Below are 21,899 nucleotides of genomic sequence, written 5' to 3'. Positions count from 1 at the left end.
CATCCTTGACTTTAGTAAGAATTTTTTTAAAATGTTTCCAGTTACACTCAATATTAGCTTTGTGGAGTGGTTGCATGCCAAAAAAGCATTTTCAGCTGCAATCCAAATACTGAAATATAATTGCTTGCCTTTAATAATAATAAACAAAATAATTTTGTTTCCTGTGATGTTTTTATAACCACCTTTTTGAGCTTGTTGCCTTCTAATCTTGCATCAAATAACCCCAGACTTAATATTGCACGATTCCAGAACTAGCTTCTCTGTCGGCAGCATGCCAGATCCTGTCTAATGTCTGTGTTAATGTGGTGTATATGAAAACAGACTTCTCTGTGGATTGGAACACTGATTTGTATAATTGCAGTGGCATGATTAAAAATCTGCATGTCAGTATCATGATGCTTATAATAAAACCTACAGATTTTTTTTTAAGCAGGGTGATGTTAGTCCCTTAAATTTTCTTTGAGAGTCTTCCTTGTCCAAACATCTTCATTTCTGAATATGTTTGAGTGTTTAAGAAAGAAAATAAGAACATGTATGCAGTTACAAATATAATAGTGTAGGTCTTGGATTGTGCTGCATGGTAGGACTGCACCCTCTTGTTCTGTAGGGAAGCTGCATCTTCTCTCACTAGTCTTAAAAAGACTGATACAAAAGATTTGTCTCTGAATCTTTAAATGTACCTAGACAAGTGTCTCAAAATTCCTCAAAGCACATATTCCTCCTGTATTCCTGTGATCCCTGCTGGAGCCATGTAAGCCACCTCTGAGACAGGCGCTGTAATTGTTCGGCTTTGCCCGTTTTGCTGTCCCTGGTCTCGTCATTAGCCAAGTGCACTCCTGTGACAGTGGTGGTGCTGGCTCAGCAGGAGGCTCTGCCGGGACACCCAGGCGCTCTTGCTCAACCCGTTGAGCGCTTGGGCTTGGCGGACGCTGCCCTCACCCATGGCCCATTTCAGTAGCAGCAGAGACACACAATAACCACGGCAGAAATTGAAAGCCACCTTGTGCTTTCAGGTGTGGATCAACTTGTCTAACAGCAGTAAAACCTGACTTGTTTTCAAGTGTGTTAAAAATTAGTGCATGATTAGTGAAGATAGTTTTTAAGGATCTCTTTTTGTAATCAAGCGTTAATCACCCAGAAGTTCAGAACTGTTTATGTAAAGAAATTGCATGTGTTTGTGTGCATACTTTAGGATTAATATATTTTTACTTTATTTCAGACTCTTTGCAGGAATTGGTATTTTCATATAAAAATTAAAGCTTCACATGGAGAGATGACTATTAAAAGTATGAATATTTATATACTTTAAAATGAATTGTATGGAGGCGCTAAAGAAATGTCTGAACCTTGAATATTTGCATCTCTATATACAAACTGCTAAATAAATTATGCTAGGTCTAGGACCTCACTGGTGAATTGCAGATGTCTTTTGTAAAAGTATACATATGGCTTTCCAAGAGCTTTGAACTGTTTCCTCATGCTTTGCTCATCAGAAAGATGGTATGGATAACTTCATTGTGAGAGGGCATTTTTCCAGTCTTGTTTGCAACGCATAGTGGATCTGTGTGGTAAATATTGAGTTTTCATTCATCCTTGGGCTGAAATGAGCTCATTCTGTGCATATGGAATATGAGAAGAACATATACAAAGGATATGTTTATATTTAATAAAATTAATAGTATAAAGCAAGTGTAGAGAAACTTACAAGCCTAAACAGCTTGGCAGGCCAATAGCCAGCGAATGTCTTCGAATGTAGCGAATGTCTACATGCCAAACATGTAGAAAGCAGACCAAGCTCTCATCTGTTATGAGGTACCAAAAAACTTCCAGCTTCATGAGGATGTTGTTTACCCAGGATGCAGCTTTATTCTGTTCTCTTAGCAGCTCAGTGTAGGTTTGGATTTCAGCAGGTATCTGGGAGGTACCAGTACTATTCAGGAGAAATGTGACTCCCTAAAAAAACCAAAGCAGCTGTGTTACAGCAGCTCTCCACAGAGAAATCCCAGAGTGTGGGTCCTCTTATACAGGGTATTGGCCACTCTTTGGGAGGCCCTGGGGGGGGAAGCAGTGTACCAGAGTAAGTCTGGAGAGAATGTCTGTCGGGTAAGAGGGATGCCTCTATTGCTGTTGTGCTCAACCATGAGCTGCCAAAAAGCTGTAGAAGCGCTCTCAGCAAAGGATACTGCAAAGAAGGTTACTGAGCTTGATGGTTTCTTTAGCTGTCTGTGAACCCAGTAAATGTCAGGCTTTACACCCGACCTTTCATACAGCCCATCTGCTTGGACAGTATTTGCTGGGGGTTTCAGATGGTGTGAAGCTGAAGTTCAGTGGTCTAGGCTAACAACTCATTTTGTTATCAATATATGATTTCCCAGTCACATAAAACTGTTGATTTCCTGTAGGAACAGCTTGCATGTTTTTAGAGTAGCTGCTAATATACTGAAATTGAACGATGCATTTATTTGATTGAACTGAAGTGACCATAGTGACAAACAGGCACCTGTTTCATTGTTGCAGATTTATTGTTTCTCAGATTTCCTCACAAAATGTCCCCCAACATTCAGAGCTCTATTGTCTAGTTCTCAATCTGCGACCTTTTAGACTGTAATTTTGGAAGATTGCTTTTTTAATATCTGTCTCGTATTGTGCTGTGGCTGTTCATAAACATTTCTTACCGATCAGTGGATGTCTTATTAGCCTGGAGCTGATGCTGTCAAGAGGTACTGACAATATGATGGCTCTTTCACAAAGATATACTTGGTGGATTTATTCTAGGAAGTGGGGTGATACCAGGATCGTGTTCATTTAAGGCTTGGTTTGGTTTGGTTTTGTTTTTTTTAAACTTTGATGCATAAGCCAGTGTTCAACATCTAAATGCTAGGACTAAACAAAGTTGGGTATTCAAGGACATGTATTTGTTCGCTTCTGAGGGCCTCTGGAAGGAGGCTTATGCTTTGAAAGAACATGACTCATGAAGATCAGCAGGTGCACCTTCAATTATGCAATATTTTTTCTGCAGGTAGAAGTCATCCTCCTTTGTGCAATTCTCTGCATTTACCTTCATCCTGCTTTGTTGTGTACTAAAACAGCTGATCTCTAATGCAATTTTGAGTAGATAATCTAGACTTGTTTTTAAAAGGAAACTGTTGGCACGTTTACTGCTGGAGTGCTGGGGGATGACTTAAAATCTGCTCTGAGGTGTAACAGGGGTTGTGCACATGGGTGAAAGTTGGGAAAAAGCATTTCCAAACAGTTACAGTAATATTCTCTCGGTGTTGGACTCTGAATAAATATGAATTACTTCAATCTTGCATTTCTATGGTATATAAAACAACTAATTAAGTCTATATTCCCTCTGTAAAATACTCAAACTGTTTCCCTTGCACTGTCACATAGTTGTGTAGGCACACCTCAAGTGGAGATACAGAGATAGTTTGAAAATACTTAGGGGTTTTCTTTCTTCTTTGTTTTAAGTGAGCTTCCCCAAATCAGCCCAATCAGTACAGAACAGTACAAGGATTATGTTTGTGCACAGTGGGTTGGTGAAAGAGGAGCTTCCTAACCACATGCTGCTACCAAGGGAAAAAAAAAAAGAAAAGCCTAAAAATCTACTATGAAGCTGTAGCTTCTGTTCTGCTATACCTCCAAACCATGAAGGGATTTTGTCACCTACGTCATGCACAGGACTTTGACTTGAGTTCCAGTCTGAAGTGTTACGCTTTCTAACCACTGTAATATTTGTTGTGCAGATGATCCTGAAGAGTTTTGGAAGATCATCTGCTTGGGCTTGGGTATAAATGATCATTGGGCTCTGTTTCTAGTGATGGAAATAGGTCAGATCTCCACTTTCTTGGAATGGGAAGTCCATGTCTTCCACAGACAAAATGGTGTGCTCCTCATTTTATAGAGTAACTGTAGGAAAATACAAATCAATGATATCTGAAAAAAAATGCAACAGTTCTCTCTAAACATTTTTTTTTAGAAGCCTGTTTACTGACTGGCCTTCTGGCTTACTAATATCAGTCCCAAGTCTTGGAAAAAAAAAAAAAAAGAAAAAAAAGATAAACAACAAAACCCCTAGGTAAGCTGCAAGTTCTCTTCTTCCCATCCCCCAGCTAGAGCCTCTTTGCCTGCCTTTGCTTGTGTACTCTATCGGTTTCACAGTTCATATACTTATGTTTTTTTAAAATCTCCCCCTGCACTCTGGTGGGAAACATGTCTGCTGTTTCCTTTCAAGCACACAAGGCTTGATTCTCCTCTCACAATGGCATAAATTGTGAAGAACTCCACTTGAAATCAATGGATGTAAAGACATGTAAAATGGGGTGAGAGAAGAGCCCAGCCTCTGGTTTCTATTTTTAAATGAGTCTGGTTAACCTAAAATTGTTCAATGTGCCACTGTGACTTTAGTTTGTAGATATCAGTTACTATGCTTGTTACTTTTTGTACATAATGTTTCATTTTCATATATAATACATCACAGCTAGTACCCCTAATCAGGATGCACATGTCTTTAATTTAATACCTTGGTCTATTTTGGTACATAATAAGTAAGATGTATGGTAAAGTACTTACCTTACTAGAGTCAGATCTGCAAAAAGTCTGAGGTATAGCTGTATTCCTGTGCAGGCCCCAAAGGAAAGAAGGCTGGATTGGCTCTATCTCTACAACTTAAACTTTGTGGTTTTCTCTTGCTTCAGTAGTTCTAATCTGTGAATCTTGTTCCTCATTATCCAGGTTCAAAATACTAATTCTGTATAAACAATACTTTCTCAGTTACTGTTGTTTTTTCTGTGCTTGTGATGTGTTCAGCTCCATTCTTATTTTGTACATGCTTAAGAACTTATTATAACTTTAAATTTTCTGTGAACAGTGAAGTACTTTGCAAGAAGCCTGGAATATCCACACACTATTTTTTCTATTGCCCAAGTTTTGGTGGTTGTTCACATTTGTTTATTTTTTGGCAATGGATTATGGTCCTTAATTACCATCAGTAGTCAAATAACTGAATGAGATTATACAGCAGTGCTGTAAAAACTGTTCATGGTAGCTGTGATCTGTACATGTGTGGATATCTTTGAGAACAGTCACCTCATTCATTAACCAGTGCAACAGACTCCAACTTTTAGTTTTTGAAATTAATGCAACCTTCTCTACCTAACTGAAACATTGCTTTGACTGCCTCTTTCTATAGTTTAAAAAATGCCCATGAAATAGTTGGCTCTTGTAATGTATTCAGACTTGGAGTAAATTTATTGGCGTATTTGAATTTATTTTTTTTTCTGCTTGAATAGCAAATCATGGGTGTCCACAAAAGAGTCTTTTAAATCTGGAGTACACTTAGTATATCCCTTAAATTTTATCTCCAATTTTATTATGATGAGGGTAAAACCCCTGTAGTGTTTACCTGTTTTAGTCATTGAGCTTTCCCCTTTCATTTTAGTACACCAGCCCCCAAAAAGTCAAGAGGTTGCCTAGCTAGTTATGTGGTGGCCTTGTGTATCAAGGACAGCAGATGTCACAGAAATTTGCTGTGCTGTAGTGGTTGGAGTGATGCAGATCTCAACATTCAGTGTGGCTTTGCAGGCACAGAAGTGATGTGGAACTGGCTTCTGATGCCTTGACTACAGTTATTAACTCCAGTAGTGAATTATTCCTTGTCTCTGATAGGTTTTACATGACTTACCACAGGGAAAATGGTTTATCATAGTGAGTTCATTGTTGCTTTAACTATGGCTTTTTTGAAGTGCAGCTGTCAGACAGTGAGGTGGCATGGTGGAGACCAAGAAGTGGTGTGACTGCTGCTGTGGTCATGAGTAGTGGTGCTTGTCTACATCTGATGTGTGGAGTGGTGGGGGCAGAGAAAGGTGTTTGATAGGGATTTGTGTGCTTGTCAATTCAGTATGCTTTTCCTAGCTGGGAACTGGGTACTTCTCAGCTTTGTTAGATGGAGCCATCCTTGTTGTGAAGTAGGGAACTGACAGCCTTCCAAGTGCAGAGATGTGCAGGTGATCTTCCTGATGGCCGGCTTTACTCATGTTTATTCTTATGGTTCTAAGACTCATTCTGTCTTACCATTTGGGGGGAATTTTAAAGCTCTTCTGAAAGTCAATTGTGGAGGCTGCAACGCATGTCTGCTCATGCGTTCTGTTCATGTCTGGAACAGAAACTACTTTTGGTAGTATTTTGAAAGCATAAGGTTTGGTGTACAAAAGTAATTTCTGGTACAAGGGAAACAAAAGATGATGTGGTTAAAATGTGAGACTCTGTAGGAAAATTAGTCTTTAATACAGATTGGTATATACAGCAAGCTTGCAGAAAGACTGAAATCTTATGATGCACCTTATCAGGTTTATGGATGAAGTGGCTTCTATTGGAAAAGATATGGGAATAGAAGAGCATGCTTCTGGCTGTCATTAGTTGTGGTGGTTAACAACAAATCAAAGATAATAGCATGTAATCAAGTTGATGACTTAAAGGCTCTGAAGATACTTAGAACTTTCTGCCTGTTGTGAAACTGGTGATGTTTCTCCATTTCTCAGGAAATGGAGGTAGTTTTGAGGATCCAGAACTTGAATCTGTTTCTAGGTATTTTTGGAGAGTTGTCACCACAAAAAAACAGAGCTGCTGGTGCAATGCATCTTCAAGACAGAAATCTGGTCTGGAAGCAGCAATAAGCCCAGGGTAAATATTAGAAATCAGTCCTTCTTGTAAATAATTCCAGAGCCATTTGCTTGCAGTCTTGATTTGTAAGTAAGTACGCTAAAAGCTATGACTCCTGTGTAGTTCACAACCTATTCCAGCCATCTTTGAAAGCTATCTTTTTTCACAGAGAAGCACTCTGACAAAAGGCCTCAGGTGGGTGCTTGGCCCATGTCTTTTGTGGTAGAAAACAAAAATGTATGGGATCAGAAGTCTGAGTAGATTAATCCTTCTATTCAGTGACAGGTCCATGTCATTATATACACAATAATAAAGTGTTTAATTCTCTTTAAGAATATTCTTATGTTAAGGAAAAAAGTGTGTGTGATGGGGAAGTAAAGCAATACTTTAAATAATGCCAGCAGGCTCTGAGTTTTTATCTGTGTCCTGTTTAAGGAAAGTAAAAATGACTGAAAATTGGTATGCTGTGGAAGGCTGCATAGAAAATATATATTTCTTGACATCGTTCCCAAAGTACTATTTAAAGACAGTTTTGTAACACTGGTGTCTTAGCAGCATTCTGGTAGCCTCAGTTTTCTTTCCCGTGGAACAGTTCCAGCTCTCACTTTCAAATTAGCCTGTTGTGTGATACCTTATGAAACAAAGTAAATATCAGGAGGACACGCTGCAACACTTATGTCTAAATTTGACCCCGGTATGCACACAGCTTGGTACAGCTATGAATTTTGTCCTTAAGAAACATTTTGGAAAACATCTGATCATGCGTGTACATGCTGCACTGTACCACCATGGATGTACACCAGGCACACCTATATAAGATCCACATCTCCAAAGCTGAAATGTTTGTGTAGCTGTTAGGTGAACGCTGAAAGGGGCTTTATCAGCATGGAGGGCAGAGATAACAGCCTGAGGTGTACATGGTTATCAAGTCAGTGCTGTGACAGCTTTCTGCAGTAAAAAATGCTTGAGAAAAGTCACTGTGAAAATGTGTGATGAAACTTACCAGGAATTAACGTACAGTCCTGGGCATTTTCACTTAAAAGCTAAAATATGGGGCTTAGGTTCTACCTACACTTCTGGCTCTGCAAAGAAAACCACACTGCTGTGACAGTGCCTGCCTTGCCCCTCTTGCAGCTGGTAATTCCAGGGAAAAGTAGGGTGTTGCAGCTGGGAGGGTCAGGCAAACACCAAGTACAGGCTCAAAGATGGCAGCAGATGTTCTAGTTAACTGGTGGGCTGTGGAAGGCTCAGCTGTTGGGTTTAGGGCTCTGGCTGCTATTAATGCCCAGTGTGGGCCTCACAGTTCTGGTGGAAAAAAGGCTACGTGCCTTTTTTCTCTTTGCCGGGGGAGGTGCAGTGGAGTTGCAGCCATGGAGTTGGTGTGACATGTGATGGTGGCCTAATGTAGAGCTGAACAAAAAGTTGCTGAATTGTCATAGAATGGTTTGGGTTGGGAGGGACCTTAAAAATCGGCTAGTTCCAAACCCCTGCCATGGGACAGGGACATCTCCCACTACACCAGCTGCTCAAAGGCCCCTCCAAGCAGGCCTGGAACACTTCTGGGGATGAGGCATCCACAGCTTTTCTGGGCAACTTGTTCTGGTGTCTCACTAACTTCTCAATAATGGCTTTCTTCCTAATACATAATCCAAAGCTACTCTTGTTCATTACAAATCCAATACCCCTTGTCCTATCACTGCGTGCCCTTGTAGAAAGTCTCTTCCAGCTTTCTTGTAGGCACTGGAAAGCTGCTGTAAGGTTTCCCTCAAGGCTTCTCTGTTCCAGGCTGAACAACCCCAGCACTCTCAGCCTGTCTTTACAGAAGAGGTGCTCCAATGCTAGATGCAGCATTCCAGGTGGGTCTCACCAGTAGAGGGGCAGAATCCCCTCCCTCAGCCTGCTGCTCATGCTGCTTTCCTGCAGCCCAGGACACTTCTGGCTTTCTGGGCTGCAAGTGCCCACTGCCAGGTCATGTTGAGCTTCTCAACACACCCAAGACCTCTTCAGGCCTGCTCTCAGTCCGTTCTCTGCCCAGCTGTACTCGTGCTTGGGATTTCCCTGTCCCAGGACCTTGCACTTGGCCTTGTGGAGCTTCATGAGGTTTGCCCAGACCGACCCCTCAATGCTGTGAAGGTCCCTCCGGGTGTCAGCCCTTCCCTCCCGCGCCTTCCCTCAGCGCGGGGCGGCGCCGGCGCTCGGCTGGGCCCCGCCCGCGCCCGCCAGATGGCGCCCGTGCGCCGGGCCGGGCCGGGCCCGATCCCGGTGCTGGGCCCGGTGAATCCCGTGCGCCGGGCCGGGCCCGATCCCGGTGCTGGTCCCGGTGAATCCCGTGCGCCGGGCCGGGCCCGATGCCGGTGCTGATCCCGGTGAATCCCGTGCGCCGGGCCGGGCCCGATGCCGGTGCTGGTCCCGGGGGAGCGCCGTGCGCCGGGCCGGGCCCGATGCCGGGTGAATCCCGGGGGAGCGCCGTGCGCCGGGCCGGGCCCGATCCCGGTGCTGATCCCGTGCCGGCTGATCCCGGGGAATGATGTTAAGCAGCCTTGCCGGGTGGAGTGATGGAGGTCGCTCGTGCTTTTCTGTCTGTGCTTGTGGCGCTGGGAGCGCATCTGCCTGGCTGTGTTTTCAAGGCTGAAACTATTTCGAGGGCTGGTTCGCAGGGACGTCAAAAGCAAAGCTGTTGAATTTCTCTCAAATTGCTTTGTGTGAGTGATGTCTAAATGGTTTTGAAGGACTGGGAGCAACCTGTCCATGCAGAAAACCCAGAGAACTGGCTATTTTTTCTGTGCCTCTGCTTGCTTTGTCTCTGTTAATTTGCCATTGTTCAAAATTATACCGAAACCCAAAGGAGAAGGAAGGGAGCAAGCCTGAAGGCCCCAGCCCATTCACTAAAAGATCTGCATAGATGTTCATCTTTTGGCGTGACATCTTGCTTCGTGTTTTCTGTCAGGAGGAGGTGGACATGCCTTTGTAGGCAGAGCTGGAGAGCAGGGATGTAGCGCCCCGGGTTCCCCCAGCTGGCTGGAGGGTAGGGCAGGAGCCCGTCGGGCTGTGGCACTCCGTGCTTGGAGAGCGAGCTCTTCCTCACCCTGTTTTCTGTCCCCAGAAGAGCCTCCGGCAGGATAAGGATGTGTGGTGCAGCTCCATAAGTGTGCAAATGGTCTGAGCACATAGGTGGAGGCAGGAGCCTTCTCACAGCCACTCCACAAACACCAGACAACAAGAAATTCAAGCGCTTTGATGTGGTTCTCTAGGCCCTGGTAAGCTGCCCAAACTAGTTTAACCAGGCCCAGAGGCAGAAGAGGTAGGAAGAAATGGGCTCTGCTGAATAGCCAAAGGAGTGCTTCCTTATCAGCCTCATTCCTGGGGAGCTTTTGCACTGAAGTGAGCCTGTCCCAAAGGTGCAGGAGTGAGATAGGCCTGCCTGAGACTCAAGGAGAATTGTATTTTTTTATTAATTATGAGGAGGGCATCTGGGGTCAGTAACTGTTGGTTCTCCTTTTGAAGGCAGGTGCTAAATTCAAGTCTGCAGAGTAATCCTGCTTGGGATGCAGGCTGTGACTGTCACCACATCCCACTAATGACCTTCGGAGGTCACTCAGACTTCAGATGACCTCAGGAGGTCGCTGAGATGTCAGATGGACTGGGCCTTCTAACAACAGTGTCCATATCTTTCCATGGATGCAGGGTGACCCTCAAATAAGGAAGGGATGTGACTCACCTGGCAAACAAGAAAAGCTGACAGCCTGTGCAGCCTGCAGCCAGATTTGTGGATCAAAGCTGTCAAGGACCCTGAGCTGTGTGTGTGGTGGCCCCTCCACCTCAATTAAGCTAGTCTAACAGCAGAAGAATGGATGGAATATTCATTATTGAGAATTTTCTACAGAAGAGAAAGGGGGAGAAATTGCTGGCACTGCAGAGCTTGGGCATCTGGCCAACTTGACCAAAATATTCTTTAAAACAAGATGGTGGTTTCTCAAAAATTTAGGCATGTGGTTTGAGAGTTTTCAGCTAAATCCTTGTAAGCATTATCCTGTTAACATAAACTGTTCGTAGTTTTATAGACTTTCTGATGGGGCTGTGAAACAGAGGTGCTAATAGTGAATCACCTGAATGGCAGGTGTTGAAGCCATTCTCAAATAGACCAGTAGCCTTTTTTTGCCTTTTTTTTTTCCCCTCTAATCTTCTGCAAATACTGATTAGTGCCACAGCAAACAAGACCTGTCTCCTTTGTCCCCATCTTCCCACAGGAGAAAGAAAACATTCTTTCAGGAGTGGTGGATTTGGATTTTTGGTGGTTTTTTTTTTTCTCATTTTGATTCCTTGATTCCAGTCTTGGGAAAGGAAGCCCTTGGTGGTAAATAATTGTGTTAGGAACTAGCAGGATAAACTTAAATGTAAAAGCCTTGTTCAGCAATTCATTACTTAATTGTACAGTGGATTTTCTCAGCACTGCTTCCTGGTAATCATCCAAATCCTTCAGCTCTGATACCTGTAAACAATTAGCATTCTCCCACATGGCACACAAACACTTTATCAGTGTTTAACAGGATATTTGTGTGTGGCAGCAGTTTAACCTCCTTAAGGAGTCTTCCTGTCTCCCTTCTGCCTTTCTCTTCCATGGTCTTTCCTCCCACTTACTGGTGTATTCAATTTATATACAGATTCTAAATACAGCTGTTTATATGTGATTCTGCTGTCTTCTCTGTCCTAGGAGCTGTAATTGCACAAAAAATTGTCAGGTTTTAATTGTACATCTCTAATCGACTTCTAATGTTCACACCTGCTTTTCAGTTTGTTACAGGGGTAAGCTGCTGATGGGAACATGATGTTCCCCTCTCATATTGGAAAAAATGAAGTGGCTCTTGGGACTTCTGTGAGGTTCCTTTTATTGCTGTTCTGCTCTTGGGTTTGAGCAGATTACTACTTGCTGCTTGCCTCTGGACTGGCCAAAAGCACAATACGTGGAAGCAAGAGTTACTATGAAATGTACATTCCCCAGGATGTAGCTTGGCCACTGGGTGACATGGAGTTAGACCTGTGGTGCTGAACCTCTTATATGGTGTTAAAATGGACTGAAAATCAACATGTAATGAAAGACTCTTAAAAGTACATTTCTGAATCACAGGACATACTGATATGGAATACGTACAAATGAGAAAAGTCTGGGAACTACTTCTTACCCACTGGTGAAGGGTAAGTAAGTCAGAACAACCCCCAGCTGAACAGTAAAAGTGGCTGATTCCTCTGTGCTTCTACAAAATGGAAGGGGTCCTATACAGCAGCTTTCTTTGAGCAAAGCTTTGCCCAGCCCTGGCGCTAGTTTTAATGCGTGATGATGAGGCATGAAACTTGCTATGGAAAAGTTCTCTGTGCTGCACTACTGCTTTGGAAAAGAACCAAGCCCCAAATTTGTGGATGTTGTTGCATTAGCTTCCAGTTTTCATGAGGTAATGCACAGCCTGAATGATGTGTTTACAAAGAAGAACTTCTTAAATGTACTGAAGCAGAATCGAAACAATGTAGTGGCATCTGAGATGTCTTTGGACATCAGCTGCAGTTGAAGCCCTTCAGGTTTCGATGCTTGTAATTTTCTTGGTCTTCAGCAACCTGTGCAAGAAACTGACTTCAAGGATCAAAGTTACCCATATTTTACATCACAAGGCTGTGAATAACTAGCTAGCAATTTACCCATCAACAATATTTATTTGTCAATAAACATCTTCAGAACAAGGGAGAAATGGAACTAGCTTTTTTTTAACAGCTGTTTTGTTCTTATAATGACTGAGGTTTCTTAATAATGATGCTTTGCATTTAAAAGTAGAGATACTTTTATTTGGAACTTGGAATATGTAAGTCTTACTGCAAGAACTACCTGTATGTTTTGTCTGACTGACCATTTCTTATTAATTACAAAGCTAGAAGTAGATTGGGTTGATAAGGCATAACCCTGAAGCTGCTTCCTGTACATGATCCTTAGTGTTTTCTGAATTCTTTTCTTATCACATCTAATCATGTCTGGCATCATGACACATGCCTTCAGGGGATGACAGTCTCTGGTCCTGTGGGATTTTTGTTTAAGTCTTCTGGTGTAAATTTTAGAAAGCTTCTGTTGACTAGGTAACACTTTCAGCTTGTGGATAGCATGCTGTCTATACCCTGGCATGTAAGGACCAGTACAGGAATACAAAACATTGACATCACAGGCAACAGTCTGAAGTTGATATTCCATGGTTCAATGTTTGTGCTGTGACCAGGGCAAGCTAAGATTTGGCAGGATTGTTAGCTCAAGGAAAGCCTAGTGAAGTAAATAAATGTTCAGTGTTGCTTCAGTGTTAAAAAAATCCCTCTAAAAGGTACACAGTTCATGCTCTTCACTGAGGCTTCCAAATATCAAGAAATTTCTTTAAATAAGACCAAATGCACTGAAAAACAAGCGCAGGGTGGTTTTGGTTTTTTTCTGGAAACTCAAGTAAGTTCACTGAAGGGCTGATATTTCATCAGTGAGTACTGCTGGTAGCTGTCTCCACAGAGCACCTCTTTGCATCATCAAACCACTCCTTTAGTGAAAACCTGCAGTATCTCCTATCCCTTACTGTAGAAAGTATAGCTCTGTGCCACTACCTGGGGGTTTTTTGTAGTTTTGGTTTTATTTTAATAGGACTGAATTCATTTGATGGACCTAGTTCATGAGTTTCTCTTGTAAAGCCACCATGTGGTGCATCAAGGCAGCACCTGAACAAAATGCTTCACAGAAGTATGTAGTATCACTGGAGAACCTAGCTAATAAAGCAGAATGAGCATCTAAACACTGAAAAAGACCATCCTCTGTATCATGTCTAGCTCACGTTTTCTTAACTTTTCTAAGCTGATGTTTCTTGAAGGCAGCTCTTGGGCAAATTCATCCTGTATAAAAATAATCACTTGCCAATCCTGTATTGCTGCTGTCAGGTCTTTGGAAGCTGCTCCCTTCTGACCAAAACAATGTTTAATCAACCATGTGTACACAAATGAGGCAAAAGAATGTCATTTTTAAAAAATCCATTGTTTTTCCTAAAGTGTTCATACACAATTTAGAGTTAATGCTTAAGCTGTATCTGTTCATCTGACTTGGTCAATAAAATGTTACTGCACTATTGCTATGGAATGCTTTTAATTATTGGAGTAGAGTGACATCTGACAAGTATAGGTTACTTTGGCAGATTTACAGAAGATTTTGTTTATTCCATCCAAAGCACATTTGTTCATCTGTACTTTAAATGTTAAAGAATTGAGAATGTCAAGTTATTTGTTCTTATCAGTTGAGTCTGTCAGGAGGACATTTAGAAAATTAAACTTCTTATATAACAAGTCTCATTTCCATTTAAAGTATTGCATGTGTTCTTTCCTATTACTGGTTAACTTGGTCCATGCGTGGGTCTACTCTTCTCCCACTCAGTGTCTTGAGTCCTGGATGATTAGAGTGGTGAATACAGAAGAAAAATGGTACTCAGGGGAGCACAGGAAGAATGTAAGAGGTAAAGAATCTGGAGAGACAGAGAAAGGAAACTAATTACCATATCTATTTTTCAAACAGTTCCTCCTTTCATTTGAATAATAAGAAGCTTACAGTGACCCACTACTGCTGGTAATGAAATGGCAGTATAGCTCTAACCTGAGTGGGAGTTCTTCACTTCAAAGGATAACTTAAGTAGGGTGTTGTACTGATCAGGAGACAAAGTTATTGTATGAACAGTGCATGCACATCTCTACCATCTACTAGTTTGCTTACAAAAGCAAATACAAGGGCATCATGCTCAGAAACATTAAAAATTCTTTTTAATGGAGAATGACAGTGCTGTAGTGCTTGAAGTAGGTTCTCACCAAACTAAAGTAGCCACCACATTAGGTAGGAGAGTGTAATCACATTTGTAAAACATCAGTCTTCACACCCATAGACCACTGGAAAACTCAAGATTAGACACCTAGATTTACTTTACCATTCACACTTATTTGTGTAGGTCAAATGAATGCAGATCCTATGAGAGAGCTGATGTAGTTAATGTGTTACCCATGTAGGAGAAAATACAAGTGTACAATTTGCTAAAGTCATTGTGGTTGGAAATGACCTCTGAAGGTCAGTTGACCTAATCTTTCAAAGCAGGGTCAGCTGAATTCAGACCACACTGTGTCAGTGCAGCATTTGGATTTCTGCAGCATGCAGCAGGTCTCTTAATAAACCAGTATTTCTATGAATTGTATCTTTGTAAATTAGAATGCCTTTAGTAAATTACACGTTCCAGCTGGAAGAATGGGGATAATAGAAAAATGCAGGTTTTTCCCTGTGTGTACAGTTACTCTTTGAAGCTGCAGTACTGCATCATGATCAGTTGCAGAGTGTGTTGACCTGTTTGACTGGCTTCCTTCATTCCTGGATGCCTGGTTGCTGAAGTAGCTTCAGGGTGACTTAGTGGCACTTGAGTTACTATATCCTCCAGTGCTGTTAGATGGGATTAAGATTCAAGTAAGCACTAAGTCGCTTTTCTTTTGAAAATACCTTGTAAAATACTAATTTTGAAGCTGTGTTCATTAAATGTAGGCTTTGTGTTGCTGTTTAGAGATGTGATATAAGCAACAGGCATTTGGGCTTTGTCACGTTAAAGCATCTTGCTTGTTATGTAGGACAGCAGACCCTACTCATTCATGGCCTATGGATGGTCAGGAATTTGTTCCTGAAATGTTTACAAGACCTTCAGGAAATTCTTCAGAAACAGCTGCTTGTGAGTATCAGTCCAGGGGAATTCTGGAGGAATACATAAATAAAAGGCAATTAAAATTTTCATCTTTTAAATCTGCATCATATGAAATAAGGTTGAGAAACTGGTCATTCTGGATGAGTAGCAATCTTGCAGCTGAACTTGAACCTCTTGAGTTTGTTTTGTTTTCGTATTCAGTATGTTTGCATCATGCTCCCTTGCAAGTACCTGAAGTTGCATGTTTGTACCCTTTCAGACAACATTTTTATGAGTGTAGATTCCTTCCAGGTAATTCAGTAGTAAAGGGAAAGTGTGATAAGTCATAGTTATGCTTAAAGAACAACTCTGAATTTTTGGATGCCCAAAGCTCTGTTTAGTGATTTAGTGGAAATTTGATTTGGGTTGTGGAGGCTGTCCTTTCATTCCTATTGGTTTTCTGGGCATCTGAGGATGTTTAGGGAACTGTTCAAGGTATCTGAGCATGACAAGCCTATTGCCGGTGGGTGCTGGTGGCACTGGTAGGTGAGTTGGCCATGCAGGAAAAGCATGTCCTGCTAAGGAACTCCACTGCTCTGCGCTGATGCTCAGATTCACACTCTAAAGGGACCAGTAACATAAAAACCCCCATTCAGGGGTTTTTATGTTACTGTCTAGCATGTCAGTCTGTTGCTGTTCAGACAGTGTTCTGTGTAAGTAAAATTTCATTATTCTTTCTGTAAGCTGTTAATCATTCTTAATTCTGTTTGTATAAAGTATTCAGATACTTCAGCCATAGATGTTCATACATTATACTCTAAACCTCCAGTTGTCTTTGCTAACACAAACAGCTAATTCCTACCCAACAGAAATCTGTCTTGTGTTCTTCCTTGCTGACCCCACTGTGCAATTGCAAGAGAAAAGTTCAGGGTGTCCTGCTGAATGTGAAAGTGAAATCACTCAACATGGATACAGCAATAATGATTTGAGAACAGCAAAGGGAAAAGTGGTCACGGGGGGCCTGGTTCCACTGGCTTAGAGCACTATTAGATAAGTGCTGCTGTGGTCTGCCTCTCCCCTTGTAGTGGCATTCATGGTTGTCTAACCTCCTGCTGAACTAGTTTAAAAAACCAAATCAGTGGGGAATTTAACTTTTTTTTTTTGCAGCATTATTTTTCTGCTTGTTTGAATTTCTGCGCAGTTCCACCATGCAATCAACTGAGTGCCAGTGCTAACACAGAGCCTGTAGTCAGTAAGGAGGAAGAAGGCAGAGTCCATGCCACACCCCAAACATAAATGGGTTAGAGTTCTGTTCTAACAGTCCCCAGTTATGTAGTTCTTGTGCATCTTGCTTTGCCTTGTTCTTCAGCTGAACCTACTTCTCTCCTACAGCCCCATTTATGTGACTCACTTTTATGGCTTCATTAATAGTGAAAGGTTCCTGAGAAATGTTGGCATGTGCTAAAATAGTTGGGAATGTTACTACGCGTGATTACTGCTCTTGGTGGTGCAAAGATTATTTGGGATTGGAGCTCTTTGCCTGCCATTTCTGCATCAGCATGGCTGGTCACCCCTGGCCTCTTTGCCAAAAATTATTGCCCCTCCCCAATAGCAGTGGTAGAGTGTAGGGTGGGTTGAGGAGGTTTCAGTCTAACCGAGGAGTAGAATCACAGGTCTAAATCCAAATGGTAGGTAAAGAGTACATGCTATGGGGAAAAAGAAATGTGTATCATTTGGACCAGGATGAGGACATTAATTAGAAAAGCTGAGGTCTCCTATATGACAGACTTTTAAAAAACATTTTTTCTATAGATAAAATCTGAAAATATTTATCCCTAGGACTTTTTTTTTTTAAATTTTGTGATAGACTGTGAGATGGAATTAATTCCAATTAAAAACAAACAAACAAAAGTTTGTATGCAACTAATTGTGTTTAGTTCTTAGTTTACCATCCAATCTTCTGATTCTTTCTCTAGGTTACTGCAACTTATTTTGGTTTGTGGTATTTGGTTGGTGTTTTGGTGTGGGATTTTTGGTTTGGTTTTTAAGTGCCAGGAAAAGACTCCAAAACTTGAGTTCACATTTTTCAAATGAAAGGGTTTGTGTGTATCACAATTAGTGATCTTCATGCTGATAAGGAGAGCAGTGGTAAGAGATTAAAGAATACTTTTCAGTAATTGTCAACCTCTAAAAATTTCTGGAACTTGCCAGATCTTGAATGCTAACTTTACTCTGCCACGTAATTATGCCGTATGCTTTTGTAAAATCTCCTCATTTTCTGTTCTTAGTTTGATTATTTGGTCTCCATTGCACCCATGAATGCAAACTCGGGTCTGGTGCTTATAAACAGCTGCTTGTAAATGTCAGGTGTACAAAGGAGAAAAAGGAAAAGGCTTAACAAAAAGCCAAACAAACAAAAACAAACAAAAACCCCAAACAAAGCCACCAAACATTTTTAATGCATTCCTACTGTGTGTTCACTTCTCTGTTTTTAATGAGGACTTCTGAGATCCCATATTTAAGGGCTGGTAGAGTAGTGCTGTGCCAGATTGTGTGATGCTTCCTTATTAAGTTTTCCATCAGTAAATGGATCTTGGTGTTGCCAGAGGAAAGTTCCTTGAAGAGGGGGCATCTTATAGAGTATTAATTAACTGTTATTTAAAAGATAGTGCTCTAAGATGAATGTCTACTTTTATAGATATCTGAATAAAATATTGTCTTGGTAGATCAGCTTTGTGATTTAATGGTTAAGTTATCAAAAATAATCACACAGTTAATCAACATATTTTTAAATTTTGATCAAAACTAAATCTTTTAAATATTAATATATTGTTGCAGAGAGCAAACTTTTGATTGTAGTCTGTTATTGTGAGTCTCAAAAATTGGTAATGATAAACTTCACAAATTTTTGAACTAAAGAGTGATTAAGCTTGATCCATGCAAGTTGTGGCTATGAAATATTTGTCAAAAATGGTTGGTTCATTATGTTCTAGTCCTAGGGAAGGGGAATCCTGGACGCAGCTGTGTGCTAAGTAGGCCACATCATGCTTTAGCAAAGAAGCCAAGAATACAATGTACAGAAACAAGTTCATTTGAGGTGATACCTATAGTTAAGTGATAAATTGATGTTAAAACTCTACATTGCCAGCAATCTGTGCTGTTCGTACTGTGGTTAAATTTTCTTGTGCATTCTTGTAAATGTAGATCTTAGAAGAAAATAAAAAGTCACCAGATCAATTAATGCAATTTTAAAAACACTAGAACAAGCCATGCATCTTCACACAGCCCTGAACTGCTATATGATCTCTTTGGTTACACTATGTGCAGAAAGGCTGGATGTTTAAAAAAAAATATTGGACAAAAGATAGCAGGCAAGGAGTGGAAAATAAAGTTGTCAGATCCTCCAGCTGCAGTAAAAAGCAAACTCAAATGCTAGTTGCTGAGGTTTCTACAGCACTTGGCTAATAATGCATTATCTTGCTGTTTTCTTGACTTTGAGCAGCTATTGTGCTAAAGTGTGGGTCCCGGCTGTCAAAGTCTTTCCCACTTTCTGTGTCCAGGAATGGCTGGAGCTCTGAGAGAACAGATTGTCTGGCTCTTTTTTTTCTTTTAGCCAACCTTGTTTCCAATCTGGTCTGAATGCAATCAGTTATCTGTAGATAGCAAGCAGTGACTGGCTATGAATAATGTCTGTGTTACTTAGAGGTGACATCTGTGACTTGCCAGACTGCCTACGTGAAATGCCTCCAATGATCTCGCTGTTGCTCATGCACCCACGTAGGAGGAGACAGCAGCCTCAGTGCAGGACCAGAGTGCTCTGCTTCACTTTGTTGACCTAGGTCATGCACTGCTCTAGCCCGAGATCCCAAATCCTGGTGTATATGATCCACTTTAAAATGGCATCAAGGCTGGAGCAGGGCCACGTGCTACTCCTGTTGCTGATGGCTGTGCCCTCTTCTGCTGTTGTACAAGTGGTAGTACACAGGAAAACCAGGAGTTCAGAAACCCTGTGTCCTGACACTTCTTCAGAACATTTCCTTTTCTGAAAGAGCTTATGTGTTGAGCTTGAGTCATGAGGATTTTACAGGGAAAGTAGAATTTTCACTTCAAGGGTCAAAACAAAAATCTTTTGAAAGTGATAATATGGACAGTAGATCAGCCTAGTGGTGGCTGAAGAATCTATTTTAAGAGACTTTTGAGCTTCATCTGCCTCTGAGAAGGGAACAGAAGGATATTTGCTCAACTGTAATTAAAACTAGGATCTAAAAGGCTCTAGTTCCTCTGAGGTGTAGGTGTACCTAGTGCAGTATAAAATAAAGTCTGATTCAAAGTTGCTAACTGCTTGCACTTAGAGCCTAGAGAAGATACTGATCACAGATTGCTCTCACTGCCATGACAAGTTCTTTATCCCACTATATTTCATGATCACTTCAGCCTAGTGATCATGGCATCTTTCCCTGCCTGCCCTGAAGTGTGTGCAGCATTTGTACTGTTTATGTTTACAGGCGGGTCAGTGTTTGCAACCATTCAGAAGAGATGGAAATACCCTTTTTAGGAGGGAAGAAAACTAACAAGGACAGTTAATTGAACAAAATCCACTTATTTATCAGTAACCTCTCACATCTGTTAGCTATCCTGTGTGTTGATTTAACAAGGAATGTAGAGATACACTTAAGTGCAGAAGAAGGCTTGTTTGCCATGCTTACATCTTTATTCTTGGTTGGTACAAAGAGGAAAATTATTCTCACATATAAACTGTAGTATGTTGTGCAGAGAACGTAGGTGCAGGTTTGGAAAGAATTCTAATAGTGAATGCTGTCTTAGGAGCAATAATTACATTGCTTTGAATAATTATATTCAGCTTTGAAACCTATTGAAGCAAATGACTGAATGCTGTCTCAAGATGGTATTATTTTGAGTTGGACTTGATGATTGTTGTGGCTCACTACAGGATGTTCTATGATTTTTTAAAAGTCAAATCCACATCACAAGATACTTAGAAACTCAATTGGGGTTAAACTCATCAACACTAAGTAAAGATTTTTTTTTTATCTTTTTATCTCAGTTCCTGTTGAGTTGGGTGTAATTAAAATACCTTATGGTTTGGGTCATGTTAACTTAATCCTGAACAAGATCCCCAAAGCATAACTATTACTTGTTTGTGTCAATTGATGGTGAGAAGGTTACTGAGTTTAGTTATGCCTAAGGAAATCAGTCAGGGTTGCAGGTTAGCATGCCTCTCAGTTCTGACCAAGTTTGTGTGTGATTTATCTCCTGATCCCTGGGTGTTTTTTGGCACTTCTGTTATGGACAAATGAATAAAGCTTTGCTGCTGTGTCAGTATTTCTCAAGCCAGGTTTTGGGCTTGCTGTTAACTTTATATCCATACTCTCCAAAAGCCTAGTAGCAAACAGGATGGGTTGTTCTCCATCATCTATGCAGTTATTAACTGGTTGATTTGAGGAACTATGATTTGCTGATGGTCAAGACTGTCCTTTGAAACCAACCCTTGAATCTGCACACAGGTCTTCTCTTGCAGCGGATGAATAACTTGTTCACACATGTTAAGGTGTGTATTTACAGAAGTTCTGTTTCCTGTCTAGCCAGGAGATGGCTCTGTCTAGCCATTCCTAAAGCACATCAAGATTTCTGAAGCTAGAGATCATTAGTATTCCTTGGGAGACGTGTATTTAAAAATTGGCATTTTATGCATCTGTTTCATGAGTTGCAGGATAACTGCAGGGAAAAACTGGAATGGGAAGGAATTCTGAACAGAATTACAGTAAGAAAAATGGATGTATACTGACATGCTTGCCTGTAATTGGAGATCTGTTTGTAGAAGGTCAAGATAAAGGCTTTACAATAACCAGAACCTGGCTAAAAAAGCCTGGAAAGCAGTCACAGCATTGGCTGGTTGCTGCAAACACAGTCTTTGGGCTGAAGTGTAAGCAGCTGTGAAGCATGGTTTTCTTATTTCTTTACAAGTGTTGTTATACCTAGTAACTGCTTCCACTGATCTTAAAATAAAATAAAATAATATTGGTACATGCTGAATGGCCTCATGCTGTTAAGCCACTGATATTTCAGCCCATGTCAGTCACAGGAAGAAATGGGAGGGCTACTGACACAATCTTTGGTACTTAGTGGTCTAGTACAATATTGGGGGACCCAAGAGGTGTGAATAAACACAGACTATTTTACTAAATTGCAACACCAAGGCAAATACTTGGGAACACCCATCAAGAGCAGTTGTTCTCTGTCTGCTGCAAAAAGGGAGGAAAGCACATGTTGAGAGTTTTGTGTGCTGCACTGAGGGAAATACCATGTGAAGGAGGTGTTATGTGTATGTAGATTTTATAGTTAAAGAACTCAGCTAAAAGAGCAGATGCAGTCTGAACATGAATTATATTTTTGACCTATTAATGCAGTGGTGAGGATCATAATTAATATTTTTGTATAATCTAAATGTGCACAAGTGAATCCTTGATGCTCTAGGTCATGTGAAGTAACTACTGAGTATCTTATTTA

General features: G+C 41.1%; 1 protein-coding gene and 1 long non-coding RNA gene across 3 annotated transcripts in view; one reads left to right on the top strand and one right to left on the bottom strand.

Moving 5' to 3' along the window:
• Window positions 1-21,899, top strand: part of PRICKLE1 (prickle planar cell polarity protein 1) — a 65,876-nt gene that overhangs the window by 4,302 nt on the left and 39,675 nt on the right. The window lies entirely within an intron of this gene.
• On the bottom strand, window positions 2,504-8,846 carry LOC135301914 (uncharacterized). Its single transcript, XR_010363652.1, has 2 exons — window positions 4,576-8,846; window positions 2,504-3,912 (listed from the first exon to the last, which is right to left on the bottom strand). It is a non-coding gene; the product is annotated as an uncharacterized LOC135301914 (long non-coding RNA).

The sequence above is a fragment of the Passer domesticus genome, chromosome 5, assembly GCF_036417665.1.
Source record: "Passer domesticus isolate bPasDom1 chromosome 5, bPasDom1.hap1, whole genome shotgun sequence".
Classification (NCBI taxonomy): domain Eukaryota; kingdom Metazoa; phylum Chordata; class Aves; order Passeriformes; family Passeridae; genus Passer; species Passer domesticus.
Note: the sequence above shows the minus strand (reverse complement) of the source record. Positions and strands in the feature narration are given on the sequence as shown.